The 11,787-nt window shown below is 35.9% G+C and overlaps 1 long non-coding RNA gene and 1 pseudogene across 1 annotated transcript; both read right to left on the bottom strand.

Moving 5' to 3' along the window:
• Positions 1-20: 20 nt before the first annotated feature.
• On the bottom strand, positions 21-971 carry LOC116033191 (annotated as a pseudogene).
• Positions 972-5,219: 4,248 nt separating this feature from the next.
• LOC116031945 lies at positions 5,220-5,914 on the bottom strand. Its single transcript, XR_004100694.1, has 2 exons — positions 5,616-5,914; positions 5,220-5,312 (listed from the first exon to the last, which is right to left on the bottom strand). It is a non-coding gene; the product is annotated as an uncharacterized LOC116031945 (long non-coding RNA).
• Positions 5,915-11,787: the final 5,873 nt, after the last annotated feature.

The raw sequence follows: 11,787 nt of genomic DNA, 5'->3' as shown, positions 1-11,787 counted from the left end.
GTGGGGAAGGGTGCCAGCTTTCAAAGACACCATATTAAAGAGCAATGACCGTTTCTATTAACAGAAATGACTTCTCCTTCAGCCTTGAGGCCAGCCTTGACTAAGTCAAACTGAGCAGCCCTGAACCCCTTATACTTTCAATACTCGTAAAAAGATTCTCCATGGCAGAATTATCATAGAGCTTGGCACCGTGTCCAGGGGCCCCAACTGCCTTGATAATTAACCACCAAGGGGACCTCTCACCGTAGAAGGCGCGGTAGTTATCCGTGGGGGAAGCCAACCCCTCGTCGAGCACAATCCCGACGTTCATCTTCGAAAAGATATCAGAATGTGCAAAGCTCTCAGCGCCGTCGTGGCCACCGATTTCCTCATCGGGGACGAAGGAGAGGTAGACGGTGCGGATAGGCTGGAATCCAGAAGCCTTGAGGCTGCGAATCGCTTCCAAGTACTGGAGGCCGACGCATTTCATGTCCTGGGAGCCCCTGGCGTAGATTACCGGTGGCGCGATCGATTTGGGCGCCAAAAGGCGGGTGCGACCACTTGTGAGGCTCGGAAGGGACGACGTCGGTGTGGGAATTGAGGAGGATAGTTGGGAGGGAGGAATCCTTGCCAGGCCACTTGAGGATAACCACAGGCTTCCCCTTCACGAATTCTACAATCTGAGTTTCCAGGGATAGGGATTTCGCCTGAGAGATTATGAAATCCGCCGCTTCTCCGTACCTTGGCTCGGGTTGGGCGGTGTCGATTCTGAGGTATGCCTGGAATCTCGATATGATTTCCGCCGCCGCCGCCGAAATTCACTTTCCGCCGCCGTGCCTATCAAACAAAGAAAGCAGGATTGATGGAGCGAGCTCAAAATTTCATAGAAACGAAAAAGGAAAATTATAGGGGATTTGATTACCTAATAATGTTAAAACCGGAAGAAGTAGAAGAAGAATTGAAGCAGCATAGCCGCCGAATCTCCTCCTCATTTTCGCTCTATTTCTCGAATGTGTGTTCCTCTCACTACACTGCAAGATTGCTTCTCCCACTCAAGTCGAGTGTGCTGACTGCTGATTGCTGAAGCATGGTTGTCGTCTTGTAGACATAATCGAACGCGCTCCTGGCCACGGCAAATTACTCTCACCAAGTGTTCAATTTTATTTTTTAATGAATAAAAGTCACGGCACACACCTTCTATTAAGCAATCAAAGCATGGCATATTATTATGAATAAAAATGGAATAGAAAATAAGAATACATGTTGAATTACTCTTTAAAAAATGGTGGTATCTTTACTATTTTTCTATTATGAATAGTCCCTTAAGTTTCGTTTGGTTCGCGGAAAATATTTGAAGGGAAGTGGAAGTGAAATTCCGTGGAAAAGTAGTTACCAGGAAGGTAAATTCTGTTGTTTGGTTGGTGGAAAAGAAGTCGCTGGGAAAATAAATTCTATTGTTTAGGGTTTAGGGTTTAGAATGGTAAGGAATAATGTGTATAAAGACCTAAATGCCCCTACTATTATTATTATAATTATTATTATTAAGCCTACCAAAATGCTAATGCGGTGACCCATTTGCCATTTTTAACCCATCAACCCAAACCCATTACATTTACCCTACCCATTGTTCACAACTGCAAAGTGCAAACCTGCAAAATAAAGAACAAATCAATCGAAGCAGCCAAGCTCAAAGAAGAAGGCAAGACTCAGGTTGGTTAAATTTTGTTCATCCATGTTTGTTTTCTCCTCTCTTTAATTTGTGAAATAAATGTGGAGAGGGTGAGAGGCAGAGACGGCGTCGCAGGAAGTGGACTCGCGACGGCGGAGGCGAGGCGGGCGGCAGTGAGCGGAGGTCCACCGTCGTGAGGGCATGAGACGGCAAGCAGCGAGGGTGGCAGGATTCTGAAGTCACCAGGAAGAAGAAGAAACCAGAGGAAGAAGAAGAAGAAACCAAAGGAGGAGGAAGAACACAACCAGGGAGGGGTAAAATGGTCTTGTCAAATCAATTTTTCTTCCCAACTACTCCGGAAAATAAAATCCGAGCTTCTACCAAAGAATTTCTTTTCCTAAAAAATGAGAAACTCATTTTCCAATGGAAAATGAGTTCCAATGAACCAAACGCAGGAATTATGCATTTCCATGATTTGGAGGAAGTGTTTTTCCTTTGGAAAACAACTTCCTACGAACCAAACATGGCCTTAACTTTTAGTGAGAGTTACTTATCAAAATAGTCTCACGACTATGTTGGTTTCACCAATATGGTCCATGTTTTCTTTTCTTTTTCTTTTTCTTTTTATTTTGAAACCAAAACAACATAAACTTCATTAGCTAATCAAGTCTTTACCGAACGCATTAGAAATAAAAGACGAGCCAGTATCACACCAAAATCGACTCCCAACAACTAAACTAACATCCCTAGCTAATAAGTGAGCCACAATATTAGTCGAACGCTATACAAAACAAAGGAAAATATTTGAAAACATGGATAAACTCATAGTAATATCACGCATGAGCAATCTATATGGGGACAAATTTAAATGTTGCATATTTGTAATAACCTGCTGGGCATATGTTTCCACAATTAAATTATCATAGTTATGATCTTCCAACCAACTTAGATATGGTCCATGTCTTTTAGAATTGTACAATTAAGTACTTTGACTATCAAATTCTTACCTATTTTGGTCCTTCCGTGTCTGAGATGACATATTTTGAAGGATATAATTGGAACAAAGGATAAAGAATACTTCACAACTTGGTTCCTCTATCCTTAAAATCTGCAAAAATTTAGCTATTTTAAACATCTACGCATTTATCTCATAATATTACTAGAATCAAAAAGGAAGATCAGTAAAATTGAAAATGGTTTTGTCAAACAAGAAACTAAAGGAAAGGAAATGTTAGGACTTGTGAGTGCTAAATTGTTGGCAGCATAACAAATTTCAAGAGGAAACCCAAATCCTAAATTTGAGGAATCATTTAAAAGCGTTTTGAAATTTATTTCTTAGAAGCCCAAATTCTCTAAAAGAGAAAAGTGCAGGGAATAGGTGCAATCTTTACTAGAAATTTCTAGTAGTATTGTAGGAGTTGGGGGGAGAGAGTGGAAGTGGAGATGTGAAGGGGAAAAAGAGGGAGGTGGGTCAGAGGAGAGTTATAAGAGAAAGTGGTGGTGCTTTAGGCACCATGGTTGGTGTGGGCGTCGATATCGACAAGTTAAGGCAAATTTGATGAACGTTAACCTTATTCGGTAATGAAAAAACAATATTCGATTTTCTCTATTGCCGTCCTTGCACAGCTAGCTATAACCTCTTAAAAGAATTCTATTGAGCCCGTGAACAGAGATGCACAACTTTAGATAAAAATTTGGATCAAAGAGTGATATACCATCGGCAGTGATAGAGGCGCTCTAAATTTTGCAAATCAAAATGTTGTAGTGAGGGAAGAGGGTTTATAGTAAAGGGGAGGAGAAATTTTGGAGGTTGGAGAAGGTGAGAACGTGGGTAGGGACGACGTGGCAATTGAGAGAGGTGACATAATCAGCGCATCAAGAGCCATAAAGATTGAAAGTGGCGCAGACATCTATTATGGAGGAACTTGAGTTAATGGTGGCATTGGCGTTGGAAGCAATTGTTGGGCTTGAAGGTCAAAAGTAGTGAAGAAGAGTATAAAGGAGGTCCATAAAATAATTATTTTGTAAAAATTAAAAGTCGAAGACAAAAATTGATAAAAGTCGAATGACCATTTCTGGAATTAACTCTTTTGGTAATTTACACTACTTTAATGACTGTTAGACATTTGCTTCAGGGTAGCATTCATTTGTAAATATATTCTTTTTACGTACCCCAACATCATACCATGTATACGTGGATTTATGCAGGTACTAAGGTATTAATAAGGAAAATACTATTTAGATTCCCAAGTTCTATTCCCTACTTTTACTCTCTCACACAAAAGTTTGATAAGTTTGATGTTGACACTTGTATGGGGACTCACAAGATGAAGATAAGTTTGATGTTGACACTTGTCTGGGGACTCACAAGATGAAGATAACCTATCATATCTTACCACATCAGGGAGTAAAAGTGAGTGAGTATAAAATAGGAGTCTATGTAGTAGAACTCTATTAATAATGCCTGGCGATGGGCATATTAATTTACCGACAGATGTAGTCCTTAGCCAACTAGAGTCACAAGGCAAGGTTTACAGTGCATACCCTCGGGTAGTGACTTCACTTTTTTTTTTTTTTTTTTTTGGAGTACTAGTGACTTCACTTAATTAAGCTATAATGCGCATGGCCTATGACTCTCTTATATTTTCAATGTGAGACTCTTAAAAGTTACTAACATTTGTACTTATGTTGCATTATACTTTCATGGATTTATTCATTTATCTTAAATTTTCCATTCTCTAGAAGTTTTTACTAATTTGCCATCTGCAATAAAATGAGGTTGAATTAAAAAAATTGTGAATTCAGTGTACACAGACATGTTTGGGTTCACACTAACCATTTCTCAAATTTGCTTCCTTCCATTTGCACTGCACTGCTTTATCACTGAATTATTTCATCCCTTCCCTGGTGCTTCTGCAACTACCTTTACCCTTTACCTGTAACTGCAAAAGGTTATGCATGCAACTATCAACTTGGACAAATTTAAATTGGTGAAGATGAATCAGAAATAAGTCATGATTTAAACAATTTTTTCATATGTTAGTTTTTATTTTAAAAAAATATATATATATATGATAATTTAAACTTTTTGTTCCACGGCCTCTTATCAAATATTAACCATCATTGTTATCGAAAGATCATAATACCATCCTTTTCATGTGTCATAAGCCACAAATGACAAATCCACAAATCCACAATTCATAAATCGTAAGCCACAAATCCACAATCAAGATTACATAGCACTTCGTCAAATCTTCTATTCCAAACTTCCGATGTTTTCTTTCTTTTTGAGTATTCTCACTATCATTTATATCAATTTCATTCACATTTTGAAAAGAGATTTCTTTTATACCTAAAAATAAAATAAGAGTATAAAAAATATAATTGTCAAATAAATGAAATAAATACATAGTAATTCACTAATTAAACATACAAATTACAAATTTATAACATATTTACAGATATTAATTAACATTTCAAAATATCAAGCAAGACCCCAGTACCACGGGCGGTTTAGCCGGAAAAAACGCAACTATGGCGGTACCCACGGGCGGTTTAGCCGGCCAAATTATTTAGAAAAAAAAATCAAAAAATAGAACTGTGAACTTACCCACTGGAGACTGCCCTGCTGCCTTCTGGAGCCTGGAAGAGTGGAAATCGCAGCCTGCACTTCATACAAAATTACAAATAAGAAGTCAAAATTTTGAATTAAGGAATTAACCAATAATCATACATCATGGCATTATGTACTTTGAAATTGCTAGTGCAAATGTGCAATATAGTATAGCTATTAGCTTCTCTGTAAGGAGTGTAAGCTATTAAATTAAGTAATTAACCAATCCATTTTTCAAAGTAAAAAAACATACACAGAGCCGCACAGAGCTGACAAACATAAATACATAATTAGTTTTTTTTTAACAAAAAAAATAAAATAAAATAAATACATAATTAGTTAATTACAATTAACCTTTTGGAGTTTTGGTACAGCAATGGTTTCAAATGGTCTGGACTCTGGAATGTAGCGACGGGCGGTGACTCCGGTGAGCGGCAGGCTGTGGGCGTCAGGCGGCGACCGGCAGGAGGCGGGTAGCGGGCGGTGCTCCAGTGAGCGGTGGGCGGCGGACTGCGGTGATCGGCGGGCTTGCGGGCGTTGCGGCAGTGCGGAGTGCGGACTTCTGCGAATCTGCCGCTGCGGGAAGTGCAGAACTGAAATTAGGAGGCTTCCTTGGAGGAGTTGGAGCGGGAGACTGAAAATGTAGCGCTTATCAGAATTTATTAGAACCCTAGTTTTAGGGCTTTAGTCTTTTTTTTTTTTTAGAAAACATGCTTCTTCTTTTTTTTCCTTTTATTTTTTTTTCGAAAACTTGAAAACAGAAAAAATTAGAATTTAGACATTTAGCGGAGTTTGGTTTACGAAACGTTATATTACATTGGGAATATTAGATTGCTGGAATATTAGATTCTTATATTTGGTTTAAACTGAAGTATGTAAATAAATAAATAATACAACGGAAATAAGACAAATTGATTAAAATACCAAAAGCCCAATATCAGTAAAATCAAACACTAAATTTTGTTAGTAATTACACGTGCTTTCGTAAACTAAATTATTATGTATTTTATTAAGAAACTCTTTATTTCTAATTAATAAAATCTATCTAGTTTCCTAAACATATTTATTACTTATTATCTATCTAATTTTCAAAACATATTTATTTATTACTCCACACAACAATATACAATTATGTAAAAAATCAAATTTGCAAACTATACGGCAAATTGTAATAGCAAAAAACACATAAGATGATGGAACATAAATAGAGCCACATTTCTTATGTCTTAATTGTTCTTATCAAAAATGAGTTATTTCCATTTGTCTCAATTGTTAATTATTGTTCATCTGCAATTAAATTATACAAAGACGCAAAAACTCATAACTCAAGTTACAAGCTCAACTTAACCTTTTTCACTCCATACAAATAACAAAAAAAAAAACAAAACAAAACAAAACAAAAAAAAAAAAAAAAAAAAAAGCAAAAACAAAAAAAAAAAAAAAAAAAGCTTACCATAAGATTTCAATAATAAAAAAATAGATATAAAAAAATAATTTACCGAAGAGAATTCTTTACTAATAGAAAATTGATGAAGATTTTTACAGAGAAAGAAGATTGACAGATTTGGTTCTTATGGCATAGAAAGTTTGAGTTTTGATTAATATATATTATTCGATCATTGATTATGGGTATGGTTTATTTTTAAATTTTCAGGTCGTCTGTTCCATCCATTATATGTGCCTATAATTCAGTGAGAGGATTAGTCGCTGTTCGACAATAGAAATTGTGGGTACATCCAAAAAAAATTATTACAAGATAAATTGCAATTATTTCTAACAGAGACTAAAGTTGTAATTAAAGTTAGGAGTTTGTGGGTTTTAATTGATTTAGCTGTTTAGATAGATATAAAAAATTAAATAGTTTTTGTCAATTAAAAATAAAGATTTTTTTAAAATTATAATATAATAATTTTAGAAAGTTATATATATTGAATAAAATAGATGTAAGGTGTAAATTAGGGGGTGTAAATGAGTCGAACAGTTTGCGGGTCGTTCGGTCAAAGCTCGGCTCGAACTTGATCAAATTTGAGCTCGAATTCAAATGTCTTAGGTTCGTGGCACGTCGAGCAGCTCGCGAGCCGTATATATATATATATATATATATATATATATATATATATATATATATATATATATATGTATATAATATTAAAATTAAAATACTAAAAAGAGTCATTTTCATTTTTGGTCATACTGTTATTGGGGCATTGCCAATTTTAGCCCACTTCATTAATTTTTGCTACATTGCGGCCGGTCTTATTTAGTCCTTGCCACTTTTAGTCCACCGTTAAAATTTTGCTTAAATAATCGTCCAAACCATGGGTATTTTGGTCTTTTTATGCTTTAATAATCTCATTTACCCTTTGTAGTGGCTTTCCTTGCACTTTGTCATCCAATGAAGAGGTCCAGCGAAAGTCATGGCTTTGTAATGTGGCTCACATGGCTTTCGTCGGACCTCTTCACTGGATGAAAATGTGTGAGGAAAACCACTACAAAGGGTCAAGGAGATGACTAAAGCACCAAAAAAACCCTTGTTTTGGATGGCCAGTTGACAAAAATTTTAACGGTTGACTAAAAGTGATAAGGACTAAATAAGACTTGTCGTAATGTAGCAAACATTAATGAAGTGGACTAAAATTGGCATTGCCCCACTAACCGTAGGACCAAAGATATAACTCTACTAAAAATCTAAAATTGAAATTGAAACCCTAATTTGCTTATGCAGCCAAAATCTCCCACTCTCCAAGTCTCCAACCTGCCCGCCGACTGTCTGCTGCCGAGTGGCGACGACGACCGCCGCTGTCAACTGCCGACGAGTGCTCCACCTCCCTTGCGATAGCCGACAACGACGACCGCCGACTGCTGCTCAGCTGCTGCCACTCTGTATCAGCCTTCGCCCACAGCCAGAGCCGGTAGGTGTTTCTTATTCTTATTTTCTACTTTTTGGCTGTGTTTCTACTTAGTTTTCTGTGTATGTTTTTTCTTATTTTCTACTTTTTTGCTGGATTACTTCAAGCATGTGTGTTGTACTGCTGTTATATGTGTATGGTGTATGTGTGCTGAAGTTCTGATGCTATTTGGGAATCGTCTTTGAATCAAGTTATTATGTTGTGAACTTCTTCTAGTCAATGGGATGTTGTATTTGATTTCTCTGTTTATGGCCTTGATATTCTTACTGATTTTCTGTCAGTGATTTCATTTTTGTTCTCTATCTTTTACATATGGGTATTCTGTTTAGCTGTATATGTATTCCGGTACTAAACCTCATGCTTCAGAAGTCAATAACAGATAATATGTTGTTAATACCTTATACCCTATATATGAGGTGTAAGTAGGGGTGAGCACAACCCGCCCAACCCGTCCGGCCCGCAATCCGTTTAGAGAGAAACCGGCCCGACCGAACCCGAAATCCATAAACCGACCCAAACAATGCTATTTTTACGGTTTGAAGGGTTCGGGTAGGGTGTGCATTTTCTGAACCCGAACCGCCCGACAACCCGATTAAAACTAGGGTTAGGTTTCATGGTTCCCATATATATATTAGTGTTAGAGGATGCGCAGTCAGTCAGTCCTCACTCCTCACTTCAGTATCAGTTCTCATTTATATGATTCCTCTAATCCTCTCCCTTCGGCCTTCTCACCTTCACTCCGTTCAGTTCATACTTCAGACAATCAGATCTACCAGAGAGGCGGAGACCTAATCCTCTCCCTTCTCGCCTTCTCTTCTTCTTCGATTTCTTGTCTTCTTCTTCCCTCTGTTATCGCCGCCTTCACCGGACTCCGGTCTTCTTCTTCCCTCTGAACTCTGAAGTCCGAATATCTTCTTCTTCGAGTTCTAGAGAGTAGAGACCACTCTTCTCTGTTATTGCCGGACTCCGGTGACTCCGTGACGGTGGAGTGCTTAAACCGTGGTTTTGTTGAGCTTAGTTCTCTGTTCTCAGTGTTTTGTCCAGACGCCGTGACTCTAGAGTGCTGGAACCGTGGAGTTCTCTGTTCGCTCCGGACGCCGGTGACGCCGTGACGGATTGACGTGGTGGAAGCCCTAGCTAGCAGAAATATTGACTCTTCTACCGTTCTTCGTAGAAGACCCTAGTTCTCCAGGGATTTTTTGGGAGAAAAAAGTAAAATAAAAAACCCTTGTTTTATATTTTTAGTTGTTCATTTAATTGTGATTTGTGAAGGCAGTGAAGTCGTGAATGTGTGATATATCTGTTAGATTGTTACCATGTTGATGATTTATTACTGATTTATGGGTGGAAGTCGTGTACAATCAGAAATGGTACTTAATCTGTGAACTTCACATATAGTATCATTGTGGTGGAAGCCCCAATTTCTAAAATCCAGCTAAATGATGGAATATAGGTGTTCCTGATTCTGGATTTCTTTTATATAGTGTGTTATTCGTGTGCCTTGTTGGTGAAATAGTATTGGTGAAATCTGTTAAAATTTTATGATGCAAACAATTTGAAATGTTGTGTATGACTATATGAGTATTAGTGTATTACCCTTAAAAAAATGTTTGATATTTTATGATGCAATTTATGAGGAACTTTATGATACAAACTGCAAACTCTGTGAAATTATATGATGCAAACTCCGTGAAATTATATGATGCAACCATGCAAGCAGTTTGAAATTTGTTGTATTACCCTTAAGCTATTTGAGTTTTTTAAAATATGTTTCTCACTATACTGAAGTTTGAAGTTTGAAATTTGTTGTATTACCCTTTAATACATCTGGAATGATTTTAGATCCTATTAGGACTTCATTAACTCAAAAAATTGTGGAAGCTTTGGTTTGTACTCAAGATTGGCTTAGGCCTACAAATACCCTATTATGTCTTGAATTGGAGAGATTTGAAAAAGGTAACAGTTCTTACCTTTATGTAAATATGTAATCTTTTTTAATTAAGACTTTACTTAATTTTAACATTTTTGTTACTTTTTCAGAGTTGAGTGATGGTGGAAGTGGTAGGAGGTTTGTTGGTTCTACACTACCTACTATATCTGTAATTTTATTATATATGAATTCATGAATTTAATTGGTAAATCTACCAAGTTGTAACTTTTTGTTTTACTTTGTAAATTTTTGTTATTCTACAAGTTGTAGTAAAATTAGTAATTTTGTATATATATTTCCAGTTTGTATAATAATATTACTAAGTTGCTAATATACTTATATATTAGTAATTTAGTATAAATTATTATACAATGTGTTTTGGAAATTGGAAGTTTGCAATTTTGGAAATATGGAAAAAATAGTAAATGTAAAGTTTTGGGAAACATAAAAAATAAATTTTGGAAATATGGAAAAAAAATAAATGTAAAGTTTTGGGAAAAATAAAAAATGTATTAATTTGTTTGTGTGATATCCGAAATTTAATCCGAAATCCGACCAAACCGACCGAACCGAAATAGCATAAAACCGACCGGATAAATTAAATTAAAAAACGAAATAGGGTTTGCATATTCTAATCCGAAATCCGAACGGTTTCAACATCCGCCCACCCGAACCAATCCGAACCGTCCGTTGCACACCCCTAGGTGTAAGTTGCATGTGATCATTCCAGTTTTCCAGTATTGTCAAGCTCTGTTGAGGAACATAGTAACTCTGACTCCAGTAAGAGTTTATGATGTAATCATGTAAATGCTTAGTTATATATCTGGATTTTATCTTTATTGCTTTCATTATTTGGTTAACAGTTAAGTTCATCCATCGTAGAACTAAATGCTCAGAAATATTATTAATTCACATCCAAATATCTAATAGTCAAATATGTTACTTGTGAATGCTTGATTGCATGATTAGGTAGATATACCAAATGTGAAGCTAACTCCTAGACTATATGTTAATATGTTATAGTTGTGGAGGTATGATTATGTTGGGTTGACTAGTTGATTTCGTTATTGTTTTTTATTAGGCATGTCAACAGGTAATTCATCTGTCCCACAAAATCCACACAGTTTAAATAGGGAATTCATTGTTACCTGAAACAGCACAAGCTTTGCTTTGTGGGGGTGATTGGCTTCAACATATACACAGAGTTACTAAAAATAAAGTAAGTTAACTTCTATGCTAAATGATACATTATCTTTTTTAAAACATTTGTTTAATTATACACTTTTTGTGTGTGTGTTCAGAAAGAGAAATCATACCAAGAAATATTTATTCCGGCATCCAACTCATGAAAGTAAGTTACTAAGTTACACTTGCTTAATTTAATATTCTTGACTTATTGAGAATGCTTCTAGTTGAGAATGCTAATCAATTCATTCATTGTACTAGAAATAATGTTTATTGTAGATAATTTTTGTTATATGAATGAGCCGTTTAAATATTATATAAGTAATAAATATTTAACAAAAATTAGACAGGTAATAAGTAATAGATATGTTTAGAAAATTAGATAGATTTTGTTAATTAGAAATAAATTGTTTCCTAATAGAATACTCCGTACATAATAATTTAGAAAGTAATAAATATTTTACAAGAAAGGACCTAGTCAATATTACCTTTTTCTTTTTAA

Source organism: Ipomoea triloba, chromosome 10, assembly GCF_003576645.1.
Source record: "Ipomoea triloba cultivar NCNSP0323 chromosome 10, ASM357664v1".
Classification (NCBI taxonomy): domain Eukaryota; kingdom Viridiplantae; phylum Streptophyta; class Magnoliopsida; order Solanales; family Convolvulaceae; genus Ipomoea; species Ipomoea triloba.
Note: the sequence above shows the minus strand (reverse complement) of the source record. Positions and strands in the feature narration are given on the sequence as shown.